We start from the raw sequence: 15,339 nt of genomic DNA on the forward strand, positions 1-15,339 counted from the left end.
GTGGTGCACTACCGATTTTCTGATTTCGTACTGTTCTAATTACGGATAGCTCCCAATATTTTGTTAATTGAAAAGTTGTGTGGTTGTTGGTTTATGATGGATATTGAAATCAATACAGATATGTATATTTTACCTTAATTGTACATATAGCCAAAGAGTCGGTTGTGTACCACTGATTTTTATGTATACTTAATAATAAAATATTTCAAAATTATTTTCATACGTTATTAAATGATTATTGTGTATTCTTATGTGATTAATAATTTAAAAAAAAATTGTTTCATGACAAAAAATAGAATTGTACATTCATGGGGCGCGAACTCGTGACAAAAAGTTTCCAGCGGTTCCATAGTCGGACACCTTACCGACTTATCCATCGGCGACGTTGAAAAAGTTTCTAATATTTTAGAGGATAAGGTGCGTAATTTTCAATTATTTATAATAACTTCACTCTCTCCATTCAGATTTTACTGCATCCAGTGCAAAAATGTTCGAAATCACATAATGCACTAAGTGTGTAAAGGAAATGTAGAAATTGAAAGTATTTCTCATGTTATCGCACGAAATATATCGAAAATATCGGTTTTTGATTTTTTTCGGTTTGACGCACCAGAATGAAAAATCTGAAAAAAATTGAGGACACCAGTCATGCTAATATCTAACTACTGTAAAAGTAAAAATCTAGTGTCTCGAAAGCTTCTACCCGAAATCTCTATTTTTCGACTTTTTTTTGCGTTTTTGATTTTTCACGCCTAGGATTTGCAACCGAAAAATCTGAGAAAATTCACAATCATAAAGAAACATGGCTAGAATATTCTAGAATTTTTTCAGATTTTTTGAATGCCATTTAATAGGGAAAATATGGCAAAAACTACTTTTTCTTTCTTACCCTGTAACTACCCTCCCGGTTGAGGTACAGGGTTGAAACTTGGTGTACCATGGTTTTTTGGGATATGCTATCGAATGGTGCATTGCGAAGCAAATTCGGCTCAAGGGCACTTTTGACTATCTTATCCTGCTATACCCTTTATGATATACATACATAACTTGTTTAAATTAATGCGCTCATTTATAAAAATTTGCTGTTGCGCCATCTATTAGAATACGGCGGAAACTACTCAACAACAGTTTTCCAAAACTATACTGCTGCGCCACCGGTGCAGCGGGGTCCTAGACACCCCAGGATGGAATCGAGTTGGTATACATAGAGTGCCACTAGTGTTTCGGGGTCCCTGGCACCCCGGATGGAATCAGGTCGGTATGCATAGAGCGCCACTAGTGCTTCGGGGTCCCTAACACCCCGGATGGAATCAGGTCGGTATGCATAGACCTATGTAAGTACATACATGCAGGTAGCCGGAATGAATAATAAAATATGATTATTTTTAATTTTTCTTAGTGTATTTCGTTTGTAAATCGTTTGTCATTGATTGTGAGTCTATTTTTAACGTTTGTGACAAATTAGTTCTTGTGTAATTAGCAATTTTATTTCAATCATGATGTGAGTGGAAACATTTTAGCAACTTCTTATAATAAAAAGATTCTGTGATAATTGATAACTGTAATTGATTGGAAATCGTTTGTAATTTACAAATATATAATTTTCATTGTTTCTGAGTGAATAATTTCTTTATTATTTACAAGTTTGTTTTATAATAAATAATTGTAGTGCGCATGCGCTACAGATTCGGTCGTACCTATCACTACCTCGAACAAGTGAGTTTGACGATTTGTTCGTTTTTCGTTCTTATATTTCGCTAGATCAAGTCAAACCCATCACTACCCCGAACAAGTGAGTTTCAGGATTTGTTCGTTTTTCGTTCTTATATTTCGCTAGATCCGGTCAAACCCATCACTACCCCGAACAAGTGAGTTTCACGATTTGTTCGTTTTTCGTTCTTATATTTCGCTAGATCCGGTTAAACCCATCACTACCCCGAACAAGTAAGTTTCACGATTTGTTCGGATTTCGTTCTTATATTTCGCTAGATCTGGTTAAACCCATCACTATTCCGAACAAGTGAGTTTCACGATTTGTTCGTTTTTCGTTCTTATATTTCGCTAGTTGCTTTGGGGTCCTTGACACCACAGCGATTTAAAATTGTATGCAGCATTACCGGTAGCTCGGGGTCCCTGGTACCCCGGATGCCAAAATGTCGGTATGGAAACGGTGTTACAGGGGCATTGGGGTCCTCGAAACCCCCAATGTCGTAGTGACGGTAAGCAAAGAGTGTCAATGGTGCTTCGGGGTCCCTGGAACCCCGGATGCCAAAATGCAAGTATGTAAAGTGTCGCCGGTGCTTCGGGGTTCCTGACGCCCCAAGATGATATCATGTCGGTACGCAGAGATGGTCAATGGTGCTCCGGGGTCCCTGGAACCCCGGATGCCAAAATGTGAGTATGTAAACAGTGTCGCCGGTGCTTCGGGGTTCCTGACGCCCCAAGATGATATCATGTCGGTATGCAGAGATGGTCAATGGTGCTTGGGGGTCCCTGGAACCCCGGATGTTATATTATTGGTATACAAAGATAGTCACCGGCGTTTCGGGGTCCTTAATACCCCAATATGATATCAGGTCGGTACGTAAAGGGCGTCATTGGCGCAGCAGGGTCTCTGACACCCCTGGATAATACCAGGACCGTATGAAGAGGGCAGAACCAGTATAATTTTTTTCCAAAGTTTATTTAATTTATTTAATTTATTTTTTTTTCCTCATTAAATAAGCTCATCGAAGGGAACATTTATGATTATATCCCTCTTCTGGGTCTCAGCCGAGGACCCCATTTATTTTACTTTTCCCAGTTATTGATATAATTTTATTTCTCATTATAGGCCAAGGCTATCTCAGTACCCCTTACACCCCTGCATTGCTTCCATCCCAGCATTCCTTCCATCTCTGATTTCCTTACACTCCTGCAACGCTTAAATACCATTTTTTTTTTTTTTTTTTTTATTTTAACGTGGTGGAAATCTTCAGAAAGACACCTTCAGCCCCCCTGGGGAGGGGCCGGAGGTAGTGTGGGATTTCTACCCACTAAAACCACCACGGTGGCCTGCACTAGCGCGGCAGGAAGGGTCATTTGACCTTCCGCCATGTGCCAAACTCAGCCAACATCGGGAGCCACACCCGATGGCGGCACTCCTCGGCCCGCGTGCAGTGGAGACCCGGGGCCCCAGCTCCGGACCCCCACGGAATTTCTTTTCATCCCTACAATCTTTTCATCCCTATATTCATTTCATTCATACATTCTTTTCATCCCTATATTCTTTGCATCCCTACATTCTTTACATCTCTTCATCCCTTAAATCCTTATATTATTGTCATCCGTACATTCTTTTCATCCCTACATTCTGTTCATTCCTACATTCCTTTGACCCCTACATTCATTTCATTCCTACATTCATTTCATCCCTATATTCTTTTCATCCCTCCATTCTTCTCATCCCTGCATTCCTTTCATCGCTACATTCATTTCATCCCTACATTCATTTCATCCCTACATTCCTTTCATCCCTACATTCTTTCCATCCCTTCATTCATTACATCCCTACATTCTTTACATCCCTATATTCATTTCATCCCTACATTCATTTCATCCCTACATTCCTTTCATCCCTACATTCTTTCCATCCCTTCATTCATTACATCCCTATATTCTTTACATCCCTATATTCATTTCATCCCTACATTCCTTTCATCCCTACATTCCTTCTTACCCCATCATTCATTACATCCCTACATTCTTTGCATCCCTACATTTATTCCATCCCTACATTCTTTTCATCCCTACATTCTTTTCATCCCTATATTCTTTTCATCCCTACATTCTTTCCATCCCTACATTCTTTCCATCCCTACATTCTTTCCATCCCTACATTCATTCCATCCCTACATTCCCAACATCTATACATCCCTTATATCTCTGTATCCCTTACATCCCTCCATTCTTCACATATTTGCAACATTTTCGCAATATCTTTCGAGAATTTCGCGAAAATTTCGAAAAAACAGCGCCCCCTAGCGGCAAAAATGTGAACTAAAATTTCGATGTCGCATCAGCGCCATCTGGTTTTGGAAAAAGGAACTAAACCAGGCTCAATTTTTGGCCCTCTAGCGGCAAAAATGTGAACTAAAATTTCGATGTCGAATCAGCGCCATCTGGTTTTGGAAAAAGGAACTAAACCAGGCTCGATTTTTGGCCCTCTAGCGGCAAAAATGTGAACTAAAATCTCGATGTCGAATCAGCGCCATCTGGTTTTGGAAAAAGGAACTAAACCAGACTCGATTTTTGGCCCTCTAGCGGCAAAAATGTGAACTAAAATCTCGATGTCGAATCAGCGCCATCTGGTTTTGGAAAAAGGAACTAAACAATGCTCAATTTTTGGCCCTCTAGCGGCAAAAATGTGAACTAAAATTTCAATGTCGAATCAGCGCCCTCTGGTGGCGAAAAAGGGAACTAAATTTTGCACGATTTTGCATTGAAATGTTGCAAATATGTGAAGAATGCAGGGATGTAAGGGATACAGAGATATAAGGGATGGAGAGATGTAGGGAATGTAGGGATGAAATGAATGAAGGGATGAAATGAATGTAGGGATGGAATGAATGTAAGGATGGAAAGAATGTAGGGATGGAAAGAATGTAGGGATGTAATGAATGAAGGGATGGAAATAATGTAGGGATGAAATGAATGTAGCGATGAAAGGAATGCAGGGATGAGAAGAATGAAGGGATGAAATGAATGGAGGGATGAAAGAAATGTAGGGATGAAATGAATGCAGGGATGAAATGAATGCAGGGATGAAATGAAATATAAGTGATGCAGTGATGTAAGGGATGAAGCGATGTAATGAATGAAGGGATGGAAATAATGTAGGGATGAAATGAATGTAGCGATGAAAGGAATGCAGGGATGAGAAGAATGAAGGGATGGAATGAATGTAGGGATGAAAGAAATGTAGGGATGAAATGAATGCAGGGATGAAATGAAATATAAGTGATGCAGTGATGTAAGAGATGAAGCGATGTAAGGAATGTAGGGATGAAAGGAATGTAGGACTGAAAAGAATGTAGAGATGAAGTGAATGTAGGGATGATAATAATGTAGGGATTTAAGGGATGAAGAGATGTAAGGAACGTAGGGATGAAAAGAATATAGGGATGAAAAGAATGTAGGGATGAAAGGAATATAGGGATGAAAAGAATGTAGGGATGAAAAGGTATCGGTGTCTGCAGATTTTTTTTTTAACGTGGGGAAATCTTGCATAAGACCCCCCACCGCCCCCTGTGGGAAGGCGGCGGGGGAGTGTCAGATTCCTACTGACTAAAACCCTACGCCGATCAACACTGGTGCTGGAGGTCCCTGGGTCCTTATGTGTATTACTCCAGAGCCCTCCACGCCTGGCACATTGATGCCCATCTGGGGTGCACCGGGGTTCGCACCCGGTGCAAAACACATCGGAATTTACCCCAAAAGAGCAAATTATTAAATTAAATTAAATTAGACAGCCATTTTCCCTTGATGGACGTTGAGCGTTTTCTTTTTAAAGGACCTAATCAGTTAAATTATAAATAAGTTGAAATATATATTTGACTTTGTTCACCATCCACCGCAAACTTCAAAAAGGCAGGAAAAAGCAATTACAATGCACTGTACCAAAACACTAACTAGGCTTTACCGCTCTGATACACGACTTATAAAGCAATATGAGTTTACGTTGACGTTCGTGAATCAATATCATATAATATTGCAGTCCCGAAAATACTTTTCTTAATTTAAACGATTGTTTCCCAATTAAAAAATATATAAATCTTTTTATTGTAGCTCTTAGCTTGGTATCGCTTTCTAAAAGTTATCTTTAGAAAACGATATCAATTACCAGGTCACACCACGTGGAGGTGGCTACATTAGTGACCCACCTAAAACAATAAAATTCTCAAAAAGAGACAACATTAAATACCAATTTAAACGATAAAATGTTGAAACAGAAAATATAACTAGCATCATAATTTCAGCAAAAATTGAGAAAATAACAATTGAACATTAAAATGCTGTAATAGAAAAAATGATTATTGATATTATAGTCTCATGTCAGTAACAAATGAAACGGTAGAATATGGAAACAGTAAGCAATTAACATAGCAACCTCAGAACCATTTAATAAAAGAAACCAGAATACGAATATATGATGTGAAAACATAAGATATGATTTATATATAAAATCAATAAGAAGAGAATAATTTCCTGAAATAAAATAGTGACCTCCCTAAAATTATAAAATCCCCCCAAAACAGACAATATAAAACTTTCAACAATAAAATGCTGAAATAGAAAATATAATTAACATCATAATTTCAGTAACAATTAACACAATAATAATTCAATAATAAAATGCTGAAATAGAAAATATAATTAATATCATAATTTCAGTAACATATAACAAAATAACAATTCAACAATAAAATGCTGAAATAGAAAATATAATTAACATCATAATTTCGATTACAATTGAATGAAAAATGCCGAAAATATAATTACCATTACAATCTCAGAGATATTTAATAAAATGAGAACTCACCCAGACTATGTTTTAAATAAATTGAACCTATTTAAAATGAGAAAATGAAATATAATTGAGATGCAAATCAATAAGAAAAGAATAATTTATTTCAATAAAGTAATAAATAAAAAAGAAATAGGGGAAATAAAATCGTGAGTTGACCATTCAACGAGCTGGGTATTGAACTTGTAAAATTTCGAGTTCAATATGTTCTCGACGATATGTGCAAAAGGCACATACAAAAAAAAAAACAAAAAATGAAAAAACAAATTAGCGAGCATAGTGACAGAATGACTGTCCATCCGAAGATGGAGAGCCATTAGTAGTTCCCCTCTTCTGGGCAAATTTTGCCGGGGCTCTTCAGCATATAGCTTCTTCTTTCTTCGGCAATAGCCTCACAAAAATCACTCGCGAAAATTTTACGTTTGCTCAGACATTTGTAAAAACGTAACACGTAAACGAGCAACGATCCCTTGAATCGCTACTCGCATACCTGCACAATTTTTGCAAATGTCCAAGCACAAAACACTTTTTAATTTCACTTCACTTCACTTCACTTCACTGCACATTCACTTTAATACTTCATTTTTGTAATCGGGTCTAGTACCACGACTACGACTTACAAACTAATAAGGCTTGGCCTTGAAAAAATCAAGAGAGAATGCTAAATTAATTAATTAATCAACTAATTAATTTGCATTTTCATTTTTCCTCTCGATTTTTTAATTTCCAACCCCAGATACAAGCTTCTCACGTATTAGAGGAGAATACGAAGAGAAACATGAAAGCTTGCTCTGGCCCTGCCTACTTATAAACTAAACTCAATCACACCAGAAGTAAACTACCTGCCTGCCTATCGCTATATTTAAAAAAGGGCAAAAATCATTCTCTCAAAAATTCACTCCACGGTTCTCATACAACCACCCGGGTGCAAAAATGCCTACACCTAGAGAGAACGTCCCGGGACGCCTCCGACACCCGAGTTCAATTCAACTTTCACACTCTAATAAAATCATACCTTTTTGCTGAAATCGACTGACAAATAATAGTGAACATTATGCTAAAGTAACACATTTCATTTTCGTGTTCTATTGAATTATGTAATGTAAAAATTTTTCAATTTATTCTTGATAAGTATTTTGTAATAGAAAGTTAAGATTGTTTATAAACGATACAAATCCCACATCCTAACCACACACACACATGTGGAACTTCTATCGCGGTTCACTATTGGTTCACTACTTTTGTCAGTCGCCAAAATGTATTACACTTAAAACTAAACCTTGTCCACCGCCCTCCACCCACGCGAGTACATCTAAGTACCCGAATGAGCTTTGGGCATAAAAATGAACAAGGCCAAAGGTATTTTCACCTACCAGTTTTCTTCATGTGTGCTGAAATGCCTAAGCTAAAACGTATGATTAGCAAAAACTAAAGATGATATTCTCACTTTATTAAACGTAAGAATATCGGCGAAATTTCACGGCACCGAATTAGTATATGGGCTGGACCCCCCAGGGGCGTTTATTTTTAATGAAAGTGACTCGACTTTGCAAATATAAAGCTTGAAGAGCAAATACAGAAAAGCAAAATTGAGCAACTATGACATAAAACATGGTGCACTGCTAATATCAGTTGGCAACGGAGGTTCTTAGGCCCCCTGGACTTGCGCCCGACGCTACATACCACCCACCCCGCCTGGACGTCGTAACGCCAGGACAGGATGCACCCCTTCGCTAAAAGCGCTACCCGCCCGTCCAACACGTTGCATCCAACGGTGTCAGATTGACGGACGCCCATAGTATAGGCAAAAGGACTACAGTTTAGAATATGGTAACATATTTTCATATGTTCCGTATCCTAAAGCTGCGCCTGCAAAGGCCTAGTAATGCATGGGTTTATCTCCCATGAGATGGTGTTTCACGGTCTTATGCCGCGGAATCCTTGTAACTAATTTGATTAAATAAATAAAATATTGGACTGAGTTTAAAAACCAAAAGGATTCCCACCGAATACTAGTCAGTGCATTGTCATATTTACTCTCGCGTTGGAAATTTTTTGCAACACTAATTAAAATGGAAAATCCTGATCTAAAAACATGACTAGTACATAAACATCTAACTGGCTAATATTTCACTATACTGATGAATGATGAGTGTGAATGATGAGTGTTTAGGGTCGAGAACCGTGAACGTGACAGAATGAATTTGAAGTATGAACGAAGAGCTTTCTACAATGCTTGAAGAGCAAATACTGAAAAGCAAAATAGAGCAACTATGACGCAAAAACGGTGCACTTCTAATATCAGCTGGCAACGGAGGTTTTCGGGCCCCCTGGACTTACGCCCGACGCTACATACCACCCACCCCGCCTAGGAAAGGATGCACCCCTTCGCTAAGAGCGCTACCCGCCCGTCCAACACGTTGCATCCAACGTGTCAGATTGACGGACGCCCATAGTATAGGCAAAAGGACTGCAGTTTATTAAATGGAACATATGGATGTGCGCCACATCCTAAACTGCGCCTTGAAAGGCCTAGTAATGCATGGTTTTATCTCCCATGAGATGGTGTTCACGGTCTTATGCCGCGGAATCCTTGTAACTAATTTGATTAACTAAATAAAACATTGAGTTTCAAAACCAAAAGGATTCCCACCGAATACTAGTAAGTGCATCGTCATTGTTACTCTCGCGCTGGAAATTTTTCGCAACACTAATTAAAATAGAAAATCCTGATCTAGCCACATCACTAAAGGGGAGCTTTAAATTATGCTTGAAGAGCAAATACTAAAAAGCAAAATTGAGCAAATATGACTCAAACATTCGTCCACTGCTAATATCAGCTGGCAACGGAGGTTCTTAGGCCCCCTGGACTTACGCCCGACGCTACATACCACCCACCCCGCCTGTTTAAGGCTCTAGGCCCAGGCAGGGTGCACCCCTTCGCTAAGAGCGCTACCCACCCATCGAACACGTTGCATCCAACGTGTTCGAGTGGTGGACGCCCATAGTATAGGCAAAAGGACTTTAAGACAGCTTAGCGTATGGGATGCAACATACTTAAATGTTCCGTACTCTATGGCTGTGCCTGAAAAGGCCTAGTAATGCATGGTTTTATCTCCCATGAGGTGGTGTTCACGGTCTTATGCCGCGGAATCCTTGTAACTAATTTTATCAAATAAAAACCAAAAGGATTCCCACCGAATACTAGTCAGTGTATAGTCATATTTACTCTCGCGCCGGAAATTTTTCGCAACACTACTTAAACTTGAAAATTCTAACGAGCTAATATTTATTCTCACATTGAAAATTTTTCGCAACACTACTTAAACTTGAAAATCCGAACGAGGTAATATTTACTCTCGCGTTGAAAATTTTTCGCAACACTACTTAAACTTGAAAATCCTAACGGGGTAATATTTCACTACACAAGCGTATGCAGGTGGATAAATGATTATGTGATAGAGTTCGTGAGGCTGAAGTGCGAATGATGAGTGTTTAGGGTCGAGAAATGTGAACGTGACAGAATGAATTTCAAGTTCGAAAGGGGAACTTTATACAATGCTTGAAGAGCAAATACTGAAAAGCAAAATTGAGCAACTATGACACAAACATGGTGCACTGCTAATATCAGCTGGCAACGGAGGTTCTTAGGCCCCCTGGACTTACGCCCGACGCTACATACCACCCACCCCGCCTGGACGTCGTAACGCCAGGACAGGATGCACCCCTTCGCTAAGAGCGCTACCCGCCCGTCCAACACGTTGCATCCAACGGTGTCAGATTGACGGACGCCCATAGTATAGACAAAAGGACTACAGTTTAGAATATGGTAACATATTTTCATATGTTCCGTATTCTAAAGCTGCGCCTGCAAAGGCCTAGTAATGCATGGGTTTATCTCCCATGAGATGGTGTTTCACGGTCTTATGCCGCGGAATCCTTGTAACGAATTTGATTAAATAAATAATACATTGGATTGAGTTTAAAAACCAAAAGGATTCCCACTGAATACTAGTCAGTGCAGTGTCATATTTACTCTCGCGTTGGAAATTTTTCGCAACACTAATTAAAATAGAAAATCCTGATCTAAGAACATGACTAGTACATAAACATCTAACGGGCTAATATTTCACTATACTGATGAGTGATGAGTGTGAATGATGAGTGTTTAGGGTCGAGAACCGTGAACGTGACAGAATGAATTTCAAGTACGAAACAAGAGCTTTCTACAGTGCTTGAAGAGCAAATACTGAAAAGCAAAATAGAGCAACTATGACGCAAAAATGGTGCACTTCTAATATCGGTTGGCAACGGAGGTTTTCGGGCCCCCTGGACTTACGCCCGACGCTACATACCACCCACCCCGCCTAGAACAGGGTGCACCCCTTCGCTAAGAGCGCTACCCGCCCGTCCAACACGTTGCATCCAACGTGTCAGATTGACGGACGCCCATAGTATAGACAAAAGGACTGCAGTTTATTAAATGGAACCTATGGATGGGCGCCACATTCTAAACTGCGCCTTGAAAGGCCTAGTAATGCATGGGTATATCTCCCAGAGATGGTGTTCACGGTCTTATGCCGCGGAATCCTTGTAACTAATTTGATTAATTAAATAAAACATTGAGTTTAAAAACCAAAAGGATTCCCACCGAATACTAGTAAGTGCATCGTCATAGTTACTCTCGCGTTGGAAATTTTTCGCAACACTAATTAAAATAGAAAATCCTGATCTAGCAACATCACTAAAGGGGAGCTTTAAATTATGCTTGAAGAGCAAATATTGAAAAGCAAAATCGAGCAAATATGACTCAAACATTCGTCCACTGCTAATATCAGCTGGCAACGGAGGTTCTTAGGCCCCCTGGACTTACGCCCGACGCTACATACCACCCACCCCGCCTGTTTAAGGCTCTAGGCCCAGGCAGGGTGCACCCCTTCGCTAAGAGCGCTACCCACCCATCGAACACGTTGCATCCAACGTGTCCGAGTGGTGGACGCCCATAGTATAGGCAAAAGGACTTTAAGACAGCTTAGCGTATGGGATGCAACATACTTAAATGTTCCGTACTCTATGGCTGTGCCTGAAAAGGCCTAGTAATGCATGGTTTTATCTCCCATGAGGTGGTGTTCACGGTCTTATGCCGCGGAATCCTTGTTACTAATTTTATCAAATAAAAACCAAAAGGATTCCCACCGAATACTAGTCAGTGTATAGTCATATTTACTCTCGCGCCGGAAATTTTTCGCAACACTACTTAAACTTGAAAATTCTAACGGGGTAATATTTACCCTCGCGTTGAAAATTTTTCGCAACACTACTTAAACTTGAAACTCCTTACGGGGTAATATTTACTCTCGCGTTGAAAATTTTTCGCAACACTACTTAAACTTGAAAATCCTAACGGGGTAATATTTCACTACACAAGCGTATGCGGGTGGATAAATGATTATGTGATGGAGTTCGTGAGGCTGATGTGTGAATGATGAGTATTTAGGGTCGAGAAATGTGAACGTAATAGAATGAATTTCAAGTACGAAAGGGGAACTTTATACAATGCTTGAAGAGCAAATACCGACCCCCTTGGGGGCCAGCCCATATACTAAACTGATGCCAATTTCACAAGTAAAATCGGAAAAACGTTTCAATTTCAAGAGCGATTTCGTTATCAAAGTAAGTAGTTATAATAATTAATAGTATTCATGCTTATTACTTTGATATTGAAATCCGCTCATCGCGAAATAAATTCTTGTACATATAAAAAAGAAAGTGTATTGTGAAGTCGGAGGGTCATCCGACTTCTCTACATTTTTAAACTCGAAATCTATATATGTAAATATGTACAAGAAAACCCTATCCTGAGCTAAGGCATAAAATACACAAAAAAGCAATTTGCACGATTATCATTGTATAAAATGATACAGTGATATTCGTGGGTCACTATGCTCGCTCAAAAAATAAAAATTACAACCAATTCCCGTGTCGCTACGGACCATTCGTCCTACGACATGGTGGGAACCGGAGGAACTTTAAAGCATGCGACTCACCGATCGTTGACTTGCACCACTGCACTCGCCACGCATCTTATTGTTAGATTGACACTGGCCAAAGCACTCGTCTGAAAGCATAAAAATCACGATTCTTGAACGATATATGTTTTCTCTCAATTTGTTGTAGTTAATATGCTAATACATAGGATAATTCAAAAATATGCATGCAAAACTATATGAGAATAACTACACCATAAATCACGGTAAAACACATGCAAATACATCCCAAAACACTCGAAGATCAAAACCATAGAACACTATAAAATATTTGCAAAATTATAGTAAAATACATAGGGTACCAATCCATAAAACCTACTAATAATTCCGTATAAATATGCCAAAACACAAGGGTACTACTCCATAAAACCCACTAATAAATCCGTATAAATATGCCAAAACACATAGGGTACCACTCCATAAAACCCACTAATAAATCCGTAAATATATGCCAAAGCACAAAGGAAACCACACCATAAAATACAATAAAGCACATGCAGATACATGGGGTACCACACCACACAGCACACTAATGCACTTGTATAAAAATGTCAGGGGATTGTCTGATATGGGTCCCACGTTATAGAACCTAACCTAATGTATTTTCGCGTGTATGATTGTGTACGTCATTTATTGTTATATGGCACTCTAATATGTATGGGACCCATATCAGACAACAACCAAATGTCAGAATCCATGGGTGACCACACCATAAAACGCACTAATATATCCGTATAAATATTCCAAAATACATGGGAAACACTATAGGAAACACCATAGGCACACACAGTAACACTTGTGGTAATACACTAATAAATCTATGCACGAATATCCATGGTATCAACCCGTACCGGTATATGTTTGACAGCTCGATCCGTATCCTTCGGCGGCCGCGATAAGACTGACTAGATTTGACCTTCCTCCAGGTCGCTCTTGTACCGGCGCGCGCAGCGCGCAATCAAGCATGACGTTCCGCTTCGCCGGTTCCGCGGCCGGCTACATTTAACTGATATTTGTTAATATTTATTTAATTATTATTTTATATTTTACAATTGTTTATTAATCAAATTATTGTTATATCTATTTAAATTGTTCATTTCTTTACATTTCCGCGTAGGTATATTGTAAACTTTTGTTTAATTATTCTATTAAAAATTATTTAATTATTATTTATAATTTTACAATTGTTTGTTAATTAAATTATTCTTATATCTATTGAAATTTATTATTTTTATCATTTTTATACATGGATATCCAGTAAATTTGTTTGAATTATTTAATTTTTATACAATATTAAGAAGTGATTATTGTGTTTTAATATAAATTTGATTTTTATCAAACTGTTATTGAACATTATACAATAATAACAGTTACAAATACTCTTCGATTCTTTAAATAATTTATTGCTTTTCTAAAATGATTTATTTTCTAAAGTAATTGAAGTTAAATTTGTTAAACAATTATTTTAATGATTTTTCGGCCTTGTGCTAGTTCTAATTAAGGTGGTAGACACGGTTAATGCAGCGAAGTGACATTACCGGCAAAGATGGGCGTATCTAGGAATAATTTATGAATTGGATAATATAAGGATAATATAAGGATCAGACTACCATTCTTTAGAGCCTCCTAAACACGTCCCTCAAATTTTTTTGCATTCTGTTTAGAAATGATGACGTAATTTGAGAACTTGCGTCTAGGGATTTTTCTAGGGATTTTTCTAGGGACTGTCGGTAAAGCATTGTTAATGTATACATATAACATTTTTTTGCCTTGTTTTCGAGCATGCGTACAATGTCTCAGCGTCACCCAGACATTTTCCGCGTTATTAAAAGGAAGGATGAAACAAAGTATTTTGTGTTATAACATCGTTTTATTAGATTTAAATTGAAATCGGTTATAAATTATGGTGATGAGTTTGAGTACTAGGACTAGGACAAATGGTTCGCGCTGCTTTGCTCTGTATACTCAATTTCATATTGCATATAGTTGGTGAAGAATAATCATCAGTTGAAACCTCTCCCTTTTTCTCTTACATATGTATACACAATCAAGTATGTGTTCTTTAGCCTTTCTTTTTCTATGATAAATGTACACGCATTTCTTTTTCCCTTTCACTGTTTCTGATTTTGTATTAACACAATGGTAATTAACGTCAGTTCAATGACAAAACATGCATCAAACTCCAGCACGCATGAATACTTTTCACTCAATATAGTTTTAATAGCATAAAATACATGTAAAAAGAGTTACAATTTCATAGTTTGAAAAACTGCATTCGATTACCACTTTGTGACATCTGCGCATATGCACTGCGCAGACACATGACCAAGAGTCTATTTAAATGAAACGCGGTACGCGCACGCGTCACTGGAGTTCGGTGCATCATAAGACAGATAAGAAATAAACGAACCAGTCCTGGGGACAGTGTTCCGGTACCTCCTTATCGCGAATCGAAAGACACACAATTGCAAGGGGATATCGACGATTTTGTCGATCCTCTAAGTTGCCAGCAACTCTTTAATACCGACACCAGAACTCCGTCCAAGGTACAATGTCCGTGATAGGTTGCTTGTTTCTATAGTTTCTTGCAGACACAGTTAATAAGCGATACGAATCTGCTATTTTTCTTATATATAACTCCTATTATGATATGGTATCTTTATTTTTAAACAATGAGTTAATAGCTGCTTGAAAAATAACAATTTATTTTAAACAATTGAACAAATA

The sequence above is a fragment of the Osmia lignaria genome, chromosome 3 (assembly GCF_051020975.1).
Source record: "Osmia lignaria lignaria isolate PbOS001 chromosome 3, iyOsmLign1, whole genome shotgun sequence".
Taxonomy (NCBI): domain Eukaryota; kingdom Metazoa; phylum Arthropoda; class Insecta; order Hymenoptera; family Megachilidae; genus Osmia; species Osmia lignaria.